Genomic DNA, 13648 nt, shown 5'->3' with positions numbered 1-13648 from the left:
AGCTTGTTAGAGGTCCACACCTCCATCACGTTAAAGCGAGAATGTGTCCATCAAGCATTTTAAATGTTGGATGAGGGCGCCAGCAGGCACCACATACTTTCATTGAGGCATCTGATTGGTCAGTTTATAACTTGAACTACAGACAAAATATCCTGAAAAAAAATCAGATTATCAAAAACATATAAAGAAATGTAGCAGAGCAAGAATGGTTATTCTGACCAATACAATGAATGAGTAATAGTTGTTTTTTCTCTATATAGGTCTATGGGATTTTGGCTTCTTGGAGCCAGTGGGCACTTCCTGTTGGACTGTCAGGGGGGAGGGGCCACTCAGTCCAGTTCTCATGTACAGTCACCTGTCCTACTTAAAAATTGTACACAAAAGTAAAAAAAAAAAAAAACAACTTTAAATGGTGGAATATAATCAAACACCAACTATTATTTAAGTTTTGAGGATGAAAATATTTGTACAGTTTGCAACAATAAAGTGATAAATTGGAGAACAAAGATTTTAATGATTTAAACTTTTCTGGGGTGGGGGTGGGTCAGCCAAACTGGCATTAGACGACCCAGGACAGGAAGGAAGGAAACAAGAAAGCTGGAAAAATGGCCGTAGGCTGAACGCTTTGGTGGCGTTACAATTCAACTCATTGGTCCAAAAGATTTTTATGAAATAAATCCATTTGTGTTATTCTAGATTCCAATGACATTATTGAAGGTTTTAGAGCTCTGGGGAGGGTTTAATCATGCCTCTACAAAAAAACAGTTTATGATTTAAAGCATAAGTCACATGGGTTGTCTGTGACCGCGGAAGGTCATAGACAGGAAGTGTCCTTTAGTAGTTCCCTTGAGTTCCATACAACCACTTCAAAGGGTGTCATGAAAATAGAATGTACTATTTTTGTGTATGCGGTAAGTGTATCGTAAAGTATTTGTGAGGCTAATTCATTTAAGCTGCACCCAGCAGTGCCCTTAAGACACTCTGTTTGCTAGAAAGAAGTCAGTACTGGCCCCTTAGTGACCGGACGCAAATGCTGGTTGCATGCACAGTGTGTGCACGTGGTAGGTAAGTTCCCTTAGGAGTCCATGCAACCTACACTTTGTCTTATTTCCTCGTTTCTAACATTCAGGCTGCACGCGATGAGCACGCACTTATCACACGAACAGCACTAACGAGCTGCTTGTGCAGTCCACGGGTTTCAAAGAGGTTAAAAAAAATGAAAACTAGGCAAAACACGACTGTAATTTCTGCTACTTCCCCCTCTCGTATTGGTTAAGTGTTCACTACGACCTGTCGCCCGCGGTATGCCCATAGAAAAAACGCGAATGAACATTGTCACTGAGCGTCCTACAATCTTGATATATCGTGTGGCCACCTGTCTAACCCGTACCGGTTTGACCTTTTTTTTTTTTACCAGCAGACAGCCCGTACCCACGCCTGAGGGCAGTTTCACCGATTTTTTTCTTATTTTTTGTTAATATTTGACTCCACGAAACCGTAAATGTCAAATACTCCCTAACTGGTGGAGACTGGGCTAACTGAGGTGAATCATGGAGGGTCAGAGAAATGTCAGAGGGTTGATTGTTTTTGATCAGAACCAATAAGATCATTAACTGCAGGTTTTCTTTTAAAACATTTGGAGCTGTCAAAGTTTTCTTTGGCCTCTGAGGCCTCCTGTACGGGTTTTGCTGCTCAAAAGTTATTTGATGAATCCAGATGTTCAAAAAGAACAGAGTTTTACAGATGTTAACCACATAACCCAACAGATCTGTTCGTTTTCGAGGTTATTTCCTTGTCTCTTTAATTAGAAGAAATGTCCACACTTTCAACATCCTTTGCGTTGCAGATGCTTTGCTCCTTACTAAGCAGTTTTCCAGATATGAGGTTAGAGTGAGCAGATTTTCGAGGCCCACACTGCTCGGAAGGTGATGACAAGAACTCAAAACCTGAGAGCTTTCCTTCACATTAAAATGTCTTTCTTTCGTTTTATTGCCTCGTATTTTCTTTCAGTCTGTGTTTTCCTCTCCCTTCCTTTCCTTCTCAGTCTGATCCAATTTAACACAACACCAAACTTTATTGAACAAAATGTTTGGCATTGTTTCATGCAGAAAACCTCAAAAAATGTGATGGTTTGTCTTTTTGTACTTAGTTTTAACAGTTATTAGTGCTTTATTTCAGGTAAAATGGAGGCGTTTGCTTTCCAGGACAGCAGTAAATCAGCTGGTTGGTGCTCGGACATTTGGGGCTAAAACCGGAAATCTGCATTCTGTCATGGTTGTCCAAAGATATAATCAACAGTTAATTCAAAATGAGCACAAAATCATTCAAAATGATACAGATTTTCTTCGACAAATTGTGAAAATAAACTTAGATTTTAAAGTACATAAATATGAAAAGTGCCCTCTTCATTCCTTAAATTAACTTATAGCAACTTATAGTGAATCCTGGATTCTGAAGGGCTACAAAGTTTCCATAGTGATAATGGACACCTGAAAAAAGAAGTTCCGATCACATGGCCTGAATGCTCCATGCTAATGGGCTGGTCTGAAAGCTAGTTGGTAACCAGGGCAACAGAAACAGTTTATTTCAACAGTAAGACAGTAGAAAAGGTCTTAGTCCTTCAAATGTCTCTATGATGGACATGACAGGATGAAATGTTATGTTGATTTTAATTCTGGATGGTCATCTTTCTCTGTCTTGTTTACCTTTTTAATTGATGCAGAATAAATAGGTGTTTTTTAAATAATTTGTTATTAATAATTTATATATATAAAATGCAGCAAGATTAAAGTAGTAATAATTGATTTCACATTTGTCTCTTTTTTTTTTTTTTTTTTTTTTTAACTTGTCCTGTCCAACAGCTGGGCAGGCAGATGAGAGCTGAGGGCCTCTTGTGTTGGACATATTTTACTTTAGCAAGAGGGGTTATTAATCTTCAGACAAACCAAAGGTATGTCTGAATAAACCCCTTTTGTAATTGAGGCCAAACTTTATTCATTTCAACCATGTTTGAAAATCTTTGGTGTTGGACCAGACGGAAAAGAAAAGAAAGGAAGAAGACAGAGGTATGTTAGAGAGGGGGGTGATAGTGAGAGGGGGGGTAAGACCATGAAGCAGCATAGAGCAGACAGGTTTACTGGTTGTTTATCATTACGGTACGGTTCAAATGTAGTACAAAAAGGGCGGGTCACATAACTCTTTCATAAGTGACCATGGTATAAGCGGGATAATGCCCTTCCAGGTATTCACTATCAGAAATGAATGGACTTTGTGGTTCAGGCCTCCATGTCGTTCACTCACTTCTAGTAATGGACACCTCGTCGGCATTATCGCTTATTTGTTTCACAAACAACCAAAAAAATGATCGAAAATTGAAAGAGAATCCTTTTTGTAGTAAGTGACTCGATAATAATTAACAAAAAAAACCTTCATAGTTCCAATAATTCACTGAATAACACGGAACCCTGTAAGGTCACGGCCTCACCACAACGGAACACGTCTGCTTCATTTTGCTCAGGAAAATTCACATTAAAATGAAAACAAGTGATCTAAACATGTGTTGCAAGTTGTCTCTTTTTGATCTTGTAGTAACTGTTCTGGTGTTTTGTGTCTTTTTTTCCTGTTCTGTCTGATTCCAGACGGTCACAGTAGATGGCAAACACTTGTATAGTGCCTTTTTACCTGGATGAAGTCCCATTCACTCATGAACACACATTCACACTAACACAGCGCCAGCCTTTACCCACCAGCAGCAATGTGGCATTTATTGCATTTCTATTCCAAGGAATTTTGGGAAATCAAACCTGCGAACCTCCGATCAGAGGTCTACCTCTGCACCACAGCCACTATGTGTTGTCTACATAGTCCCCCTGATGGGTTCTGGTTCTGCTGGAGGTTTTCTTCCTCAATTTACTATCAGAGTTCTGCTTTACAGTCCCCTGATTGGTCGTTCAGAACTGAAAGTTTATCTGTTGATATTTTTTATAAATAATCAAATTACAGGGATGATAATCTGGATTTGGATTAACCCTTGTGCTATTTTAGATGACCCCACCCTTACATCGACGTGTTCTCCCTACCAGGACAAAGGTGGATAAAGGTGGAAAGATTTCATGTAATCCATGGACACCAGTGAAGATCACAAATCATTGAAGAAAAAAGGTTCAGCGCACTGTCTAGTGGGTCTAGAGCAGTGTTTTTCAACCAGTGTGCCGCGGCACACTAGTGTGCCGTGAGAAATTGCCCTCATTAACTGATCTAAAAGAAATTACCATCTCCAGGAAATCAGCTCTTTGTTCATCCAAACAGGCCCTGATAAAACACTGAGAAGTTAAGAATATGAAATATCATAAAATTATTTTTTCTTTGTGTTTATATGATTCTATTAAAGACATTTTGATAAGAATAACGGGATACCGCGATTTAGCTGCAGCTATAAGTGTGTAAAGAAAAGTCCCGCCCCTTTAACTGTCTCCACCAATCATTCTTGAAGGCTAAATCACATGTCATCAGTCTGACCAATCAGAAGTGGTTAAAGTCTTCACTTCCTTGTTTCGATTTAGCGCAAAAAAGTCTCTCTGTTCTAACAAAAATACCAGCTAAAGCTCGTCTTTAGCGGTGTAGCTTTCCACAGAATCCGGTATCAGACTGGAACAAGTGAACAAAACCATGAAGCTCAAAGACGCTGGTCTTACTGCGGTCGGCGGATTACGGGCACTACATCTCCCATGATGCAGTAAAGTGACTGTCTTAGCGCACAATGAGTCTCTCCTCTTAACGTCTTAAAACAACGAACACACATCAAACAGTTTTTGAATCTTTTGACTTAATTTTTAATACATCTTTTAGAAAAAACAGCTGCAGCTTCCAGCTTTTTATGCAACATTTATCACAAAAATGCACGTGAGATTGCAGAACGGCTGTAGATCAATACAGACTGAGCTTTTTTTTTTTTTTTTATTTATCTATTTTTTTGGATGCTGGTGTGCCGCGGGATTTTTGTCAAGGTTAAAGTGTGCCGTGGCTCAAAAAAGGTTGAAAAACACTGGTCTAGATGACCCCACTCCCAATGGTAAAATGCTAGCACAAGGGTTAAATAGGAATATAATCATCCTCATTGGGTATTTTTTCTTGGTTTTCCTGTTTAAATTGAAATGGTTTTAGTTTAGTAATCTTCAAATAAGTGGAATTTTATTGTACTGAAGTTTCTTGACAGATTCGTCTAATTCAGACATGAAAATGTAACTTTGGATTGGTCACTGCTAAGCAGTAGTTTTAGGAAAACTGATCGTCCTCTGTTGCTACTTTTTGCTAAAAAAAAACTCGTTTTGTACTGCTTCTCGTTTTATACTAAACACCAAAATGACTTTGCAGGAAATGATTGTTAGGTAATTTAATCCACAAATAAACCTGAATAGGTTGATTTAGGAAGATTTTAATTCCTGATTCTGACTTTGGGAAATGATCAAATTCACAGATAAACTTCTCATCTTCACCGTCTGTCCAAAAACCTTCGTCTCAAATGGTCCATAAGTTCCTGGAGACATAAAAAGATAATGATCCTTCAAGTTCTGTAAACCATTCACTTTTCCAGAACCTTCTGTCTAACCACAGAAAACAGAGCATAGAAAGTTACACAAACACGCACACACTGACCATGAAATGTCTCATCTTTCCATTTTTGGGGGTAAAAATCTGCATTGAGAGTAACTCAGGAGGAACAAAGGAGGAAAAGATGAAAGAATGTCAGAGAAAATATGGTTTGAAAAATCCTTCTTTAAAAATGTAACAATGAGCAGAGATGTTTCTCTAAAGTTCACATCTGCGTCATCTGATCCAAACAATGAGGATAATCTGAAAGAACAAACTAGCTTTGAATCCAGGTCATTTAACCGGCAAACAACAAACAAAAAAAAGAGCTCTGTTTAATCTCAACTGGGCACAAAACTCTATTTATTGTTTTGCATTTTTGCTCACACGTAAACCAAAGACAGCTCGAGAAGTTGGACAAACTTCTGGAGTCACAGAGAAGCCCAACATAAAACAGATGCAAACAAAGGGCCAAATAAGGAGGGAATGTGTTTGTCTTCAGGACCCAAGAGAGCGCTCTGCCGCGGCGGGACGGAGGAGGATGGATGCTGCTGCGAGAGGGCTCCAGTTCTTGTTAGCTTTGGAGGCTTCGGCGTCCAACAAAACCTGCTGAAGAACATTTGATGAAGTGAAAAGCTGCTGTTAGGCCAGAAGAAGGAATATAAACTGATAAAAGGAAGGAAGGAAAGAAAAAATACAAGATGAAAGAATCTAATCAGGAGACAAAGCAAAAGGGAACGATTAAGACGGAGCAGGATTTTTGTAAGGTTTTCATTTCTATAATGCCAAGTTTTCTCCAAGAAATTTTGTCTAAAGAACAAAACTTAAATTTTTGATTGCTACTCTGTACGAGGACTTGATCTGAACAGGTGCTGCGGGTTTTTGGGTTGTCTGGGTCTCTAGATGGTTGTAATTTCAGTCAGGCTGTATGCAAGGAGTGCACATGTATCACATGGACATTTTCACTCCTTAGGCTCACCGAGCGGCCTACCACCTTGATATTACATTCGGAATGTAACTCAAGTGACCACTGGATCCCGTGTTACTGCCTTGCTCAGGGGGACAGTGGTACAATAGGATTAGAGCAAACACGGCAGAAGATCCGTCTCATCAAGGTTCAGTTCGTCCCAAACAAGTTTCTCAGGACTTAAAAGATTCTCTGTTGAGTTTGTTAGAACTGGATACCTGTTTGAAAGACTTAACTTATTTTTACTTTAAATTCTAGTTGTAATATTTATTATAAGGCTGGAAAGGATAGGATAGGGATAGGATAGGATAGGATAGAATATGGATAGGGATAGGATAGGATAGGATAGAATTTGGATAGGGATAGGGATAGGGATAGGGATAGGATAGGATAGGATAGGATAGAATAGGGATAGGGATAGGGATAGGATAGGATAGGATAGGATAGGATAGGATAGGATAGGATAGGATAGGATAGGATAGGATAGGATAGGATAGGATAGGATAGGATAGGATAGAATATGGATAGGGATAGGGATGGGGATAGGATATAACTTTATTAATCCCACAAAGGGGAAATTCCCCCAATATTGAACATGGTTTCAGAACAACCCAAACCAAGATCAGACAGACAACAGAAATGCTCACAGACAGTTCAAGGTTTACTGTGGAGCAGCCATGAAGAGGCGCACCTTCCTTAGAGTGGGTTTAGATGGGTTACGAAAGGAGGATTAAGTCATTGGCGGTGGGAAAATAAATAAATAAAACATCTCAACAGTTTGTATTCTGCAAACAAGCACCCAGAAATCCAGAGCGCTATCCGGGTTTTCTCGCCATTTTTCTGATAGCACGACCTGAGATCAATAAAATGCTGAGGCTCGGTCGTTGTTAAAGAGCGTCGGCACGAACGCTTTTGTGTGCGATTTAATAAGCCAACGATGTCGTAGTGCACGGGGTCAAACGCACTATAAACACACCACTGCGCTGAAAGTCAGCGGGGACAGGCTTCTAACAAACATGTGCATTTCCATTGTGGGTGTCACGTTCTTGTGGGCTTGTGTTTGCGCCTGTGTGCTGTTGTTTGTGTTGCATGTGTCCTTTGTGTTTGTTTGTCTGCAGTTTAAATAGGGGCACTGGGAGGCTAAAAGAGCCAAGCTGGTTTTCTGGTCTCTAAACAGAGTTAACGAAGAGACGAGTCAACTGGAGGGCAGAGAGGAGAAGGAAGAGAAAGACAAAAGAAGTGATGACGGAAATCTGGATTAGAAAGAAAAACAAGGAAAGACAATTCTTCAAGTTCAAAGCTAACAGACAGTGATATAAGGGAGGTCCTGAGTCCTCATATCCAAGCTTTTGATTCCTCTGGTGGCCTGTGAAAAGAAAAGTGTGCTGCTTTTTGATCTGAGTCACAACCGATGGAAGAAAGTGTGACGTAACTCTTGATGAGATTAAAGAGGTCTGCCAGGGCCTGAAATCCTTCCGACTTTAAACTTTGACCTGCCACCATAACCTATTAAAAAACAAAACCCTGATGCCTAAATTACATGTGAACACTTAGATCAATGCTGAGTTACAGACCAATGCAAATGGGACGTAAATGCTAATACTTGTCATGTCAGAATTGAGTCTATTTATCTGTGGAGAACAGATATTCATGGAGAAAAACAGTTTCAGAGACTAGTGGGACTTCCACTGAAAATATAGACTTGAGCCGTCAAGGACTTTTAAAAACTTCCATCTATCCACTTCCTGATCCCAATGGATCCCTTTCGGGGTCACGGGGTCACCGGAGCCTGTCCCATCTACTGTTGGGTTGAGGGGCAATTTAGGCTACGGTCAAATATACAACTACCATCAGCAGAATTTTTACGATTTCATGTCATTGCCCGATATTTTGAAAATCATGACATGGTCATTAATGTAGACGGTGGCAGTCAGGTATCAGTCGGGCTGGGGGGGACGCCATCACGAAATCGGGTGACAGCTAGGCGGCCACAGGGTAGTGGCAGCAGCTCTGATTGCATGATGTGTAAATCCCTCCGGAAGATGACCATCCATATTAGCTGCCACCCACTGACTGTATGATATAACCGGATGAATCGCATGTAACGTCACCCACAGAAAATGCTTCCGGTTCCAACCAAATTAAGTCATTTCAGTTCCCATTTCTCCCCGATACGTCCGTTACCTTATCGGAACCAGATGTCCTCAGTAAGGCGTATACATTGGTCCGTCTATATTTCTATGGCAACCACTCTCTCCAATCAGGAGTGAGCACGTTAGAATACCACACCCCTACCACTTAAAGTGGGCCCGGGAGAAACTGTCAATCAAATGCTTTGAATGTTCGACACGAAGCCACCTACTTTTATTGAGGCATATTGTTTTATTACTTCACACCAAGACTGGGAAAGGCCAACTAAAATGTTTTTCTTAATTGTTACTCATTTATAAGCTAATTAAAACCAGGTTTTTCCCCAGTTCTACATTTTTTTGTTGTTGTTTTGTAATACACAAATCATATATCAACCTGAAACAAAGCTGTGACCCAAAAACCAAGTTTTGAACTAAATCATGGGGAAGGAAAATCGTTGCATCCCAATTATTTATGGCCCCGCCCTCTATAAATCACACAACTATGGAAAGTTTTAACGGAACTGGCAATAATTAAGAGTTGCAATTCTGCAGATTTTTTTTGCCCTACTTCGCGCTGGTTACCTGGATCAGGTGGGTTGTGCCAATAAGAAGCTTCAATGGCAGGCAGGCCTCTGGGTCTTGAGGCGTGGAGTTTGACACTTGTGACCCAAAGTGTGATGTCAAGTATGCAGCATCGCCAGAATTTAAGAACCTATCGTCAGGGATTCCAACTATAGACTTTTCCTTGAGGCACAACAAGTTTACAGAATATATGAGTAACACTTTTGAGTTCAATGGTAGTTAGACTACTAAAGAATCCACAGAAATACTGATAAACCCAACATAGCCTTGTAAAATAAAGGCGTAAAGGTGGAGCTCGACTCCAGGTAGGGTAAGGCCACAACCCTGCAGATGTCACAGCTCATTCTGCAGACCTACTTTAAAAAGGGGGACGGATGAATTCTGTTTTGAGACTGCGGTTCTATTAACAGACTAATCTAAACATTACATGGAAATTTCATTTCAGCAGCAGGAACCTGAAACCTAAAAACTTATATTTAAAAGTGTAGCCTTTGTTATTTTTGAACAGGAGAGCTTTGATTCTTTTTTGCTTTAACGGCCCACATTTACACACTCTGCAATAAAAGGAAGGTGATTAATAACAAGGTTTGCATTTAATTAACCAAACTCTGTCATAAAAACAAGCCTCTTTTATTTGACTTCTCGTTTTGTCCTAAGCACCTTTCCAAGTACAGATTGTTTGACTCAATTCTGCTCCTCTCCAACTGGACCACCACAAAGTTGGCCTGATGGTCACTCTAATCATCCTCCAGTCTGAATCAGCCCTGAAGACACGGACCATCCGCACAGTTCCAGACCCCGCGGAGCCTCGGTTAACAAAGGACCTCGATTTGGTCGGCCCTTCCTGTCTCCAAGCCAAGAATCAACAAATGTGTTGGCGATTCTGGAAGTTAGAAAGAAAAGGACGAAAGAAAAGAACTACATTTGGAACCCAAACTTCTCCAAGATAAACAGTGAAGTCTTTAGATCTTTATTTGATTGGAATAATCCAGATAAACGTTTTATTTTCAGGACACACTGCTCAAAGGGTGTGCATCTCCACTGGGGTCTGACTCAGCCATTATCAAACAATTTGTTTTAATCTCATGATGTCGATCAAGAGCTAGAAAAATGGGAATCACATTAAAAAGTCAAACTGGATAAGGGAGGGTTTGGTCAGACTGGCTTGTGTAATGTCTGGCATTAAAACTACCTAAAATTAGTAAGAAGCAAAGAAATCCACTGGTAGTCGTTTCAAGAGTTCTAAACAATCGAGAATTGCTAGACAACAGGTCTGTTGTTGTTGGCCAGGTGTTTAACCCTTTAAAATCCCACTCCAATCATCTTTGGATCTATTGTCAAAGTGTTTCCAGTGGTTTTTTAATGATGATTATGATATTGTTTTTTTTTCGAGGACATATTTTCTGCAGAGCGCCAGCAGTTCATTAAAAATTCACCTCTGAATTGTAAGCGGAAACGCTGCCTACCTCCCTGAGACCGAGAGCTCTCGAAGGCAGGTAGACAACATGTTTTCCAACCCACCTGCCTTTGAAGCTTCTTATTGGCTGAACACACCTGATCCAGGTAATCCACAGCAGATAAGGCAGCGTTTCTGGAAAGCCAGCAGGAGGCCGGCCATTGAGGCCTGATTTTTGCCGCTAGCTTACAGTCCCTCACACCCACAACCTAACATTAGTAGTGCAACAAAAATGGTGAGCAGGATTTGAAGCTATCCAGCCGTGCAGTTTCGAGCCAAATGTCAGCTCAGACGAGGAAAACGAAGATCTACATGGACCTAGTTGTCTACTAGCGGATGCATCAGATTAATCAAACAGCATTCTTTCGTCTGCTCCTGATTCACAACAATTTAATTGAAGAAATATTCAGAAATGCAATTTTAAGCCTAATTTTCTTTATGTATGTCCTCCATCATGAGAAAAATGCCACAAGAACATGTTAAAAGCACATTTTTCATCACAGCGGGTCTTTAAATTACACAGGAATTGTTCCCGGCCATAGCAACTAACGCACGCTCTTTGAACTTTCATAATCGTTCAACCGTTATCCGTTGGAATTGCGATAGTTGCATATACAGTTGAAGAGTTATGTCTGTCAACACTGGATTCCCTGCACCGTCCAGTCAGATGCATATTAGCCCTCAGACAATTACAGAATGTCTCAAGTCAATGAGCTGTCGAAAGTACAATCTAATGTAAAAGCCTCTATATACAATAAAACAGGCACCAGAAAATGATATAACAAAAAAAAACCATCTAATGAACAGAGAAACGTTTCTAAATGGCAGGAAAAACGAGAACCTGAGAAGCTTTCAGGTATTCTACTGAGGAAAGAAGTTCTTCAAACTATCTCAGGACGGTCTCCGGCTCCGGTCCAACACAGACAAATGCAAACAAGGGAATGCACCGAGACAAAATCCAGAGAAACAGCAGTAAATAACTCTGTGATGTAATGACGGGCCTCTCAAGGAGTTCAATCCCATCGGGATGACCACTAAGAAAGCTTTTCCAGATCAAGCAAACACACTAAAGACGCCATTTACCAAGAAACGGCTCATCATCCTATTGTCAAAGATGAATAAATAAATAAAAAGCATTGTCTGCTGTGGTTTCAGGATTTATGGTGCATGCAAAGAAACCACACAACTTTAAAGAAGACCAAACATCTGCGCTGACATCCTTTTGCTGTCCTTTTCATCTTTTTTCTCACTTTGATCTTCACGTGGCAACATTTTCTTTTCTTCTTTTACCCCTTTCTCAGTCCTGCCACCTCTGTACTCCAGATCTCTGTTTTGTGTCTGGATTGGTTTCTCAACCGCAGCGCTCCTCCTCATCCTTCTCCGTCTGATTGTCTTCTCTCCGGTACCACGATTCTTTGGGTCCTTGCAGATTCAGACCCGGTTCTGCTTCCCTGAGGGGCTGAAAACGTCCTGAACATGAAGCCGTCCTGAACATGCGTGTTTGCATGTGTTTCCATGATGGCGTCCTCCAGCTTTGGGCCAGACTTTTTTCTGGACATAGGAAAGAGGGGGGGATTATGGGAAAAAAAAATCAAGTGAAGCTTAAAATATGACCAAAAAAGCATTTGATATTTAACTGTAACTGTAACTTCCACCGAGCAGAATTCTATCGACTTGATGAATTTGGCTGAGGCTGTGTGTGAAGAATAAACTGATTTATTTTGATGTCAGCAGCCTCAGCATCTGTCCACATTAATGACATGTCCTGCTGTGATGGAAAACACAAGTTTCCTTCGTTCAGATATTTGACCGGCGAAGCGTGGACTCACTTACCTTCCGTTTACGTTGGTTCCCGTGTGTCACTCATGTGCCAGACGCACTCAAACCGCCTTTCACCTCTTTCTGATTTAAGCTTAAGTACATTCAGAGTCAGGTATTCGGTCGTAAACACATCATAAAGGGCCGTCTTTGCTAATGAAGCGACTGAGGAGAGAAGCAGATCTGCAGTGAAGGCGACCAGAGCGGTTCTTTATAGTTTGGCTTCGCCCGTCTCCTCACTTTTTTGCGGAAAAGCCGTGGAGCGTTCCCAACCGGCATTCTGGGTTTGACTGGCGTTCAGCGCCAAGAGCTACATATTGGTTTATTTCAACCCTAAAAGCTGAAGGTTCAGCAGGAAAGCAGAAGACTTGTGGCTCGAGGAAGAGCTGAGCAGGAGAAAATGGTTAATATTCACACAGAAAAACTCGGGTTTGGGCGATTTGGTGAAGAAGACGAACAAACGACAAGTCCTTAAGTCAAGACATAGGTCGATTTCTTAATTCATGATTGTTTTGACTTTATTTTCTGCCATTTGATGAACTTAAGAGAGTCTGGACTTCTGTTTTAATGTGTGTGTAGAAAGACGCTAATTCTTGAGCCTTCAAGGAACAACCAATGCCAGATTTAACAATAAAAAGCGGTTCTTGGTAAATAGTCTTAATCCAATAGAGTAAATATCCATTGTAATATTGGTACGGTCGAATATTCAAGTCTATTTGGCTGCAGGGTATCCATTAAAAAGTGATAATGGACGCCGCCCACTGGGGCAGCCGTGGTGCAGAGGTAGAGCGTTCAACCTCTGGTCAGAATATTGCACGTTCGGTTCCCACCTTGCCTGTTCATGTGTCGAAGTGTTCTTGGTCAAGACACTGAACCAGTGTCTTGACCAAGCAGTGTTTGGCAGTGGAGCTGCCATAAATGTGTTAATGTGTGTGTGTGCATGGGTGAAGTAAGGGTTAATGGCCGACGAAGTGTGCATTATCCCTTTTTTTCCCCCTTGTTACGTGGTGCGGTGCCGCAGTCAAGATTCGGTGATATAAAGCGATGTTTTGTCCAAATGATGAAGCAAAAGGTTGTTTTAAAGAAGCCGGCGAAGTGATACAA

General features: G+C 40.8%; 1 long non-coding RNA gene across 1 annotated transcript; it reads right to left on the bottom strand.

The window, feature by feature from the left end:
- Positions 1–12010: 12010 nt before the first annotated feature.
- Positions 12011–12710, bottom strand: LOC110017083. The gene is made up of 2 exons (XR_002292396.2): positions 12560–12710; positions 12011–12277 (listed from the first exon to the last, which is right to left on the bottom strand). It is a non-coding gene; the product is annotated as an uncharacterized LOC110017083 (long non-coding RNA).
- Between the last annotated feature and the right edge of the window lie 938 nt (positions 12711–13648).

The sequence above is a fragment of the Oryzias latipes genome, chromosome 18, assembly GCF_002234675.1.
Source record: "Oryzias latipes chromosome 18, ASM223467v1".
Lineage (NCBI taxonomy): Eukaryota > Metazoa > Chordata > Actinopteri > Beloniformes > Adrianichthyidae > Oryzias > Oryzias latipes.
The sequence above is the reverse complement of the archived record's forward strand: the minus strand, read 5'-3'. Positions and strand labels throughout refer to the sequence as shown.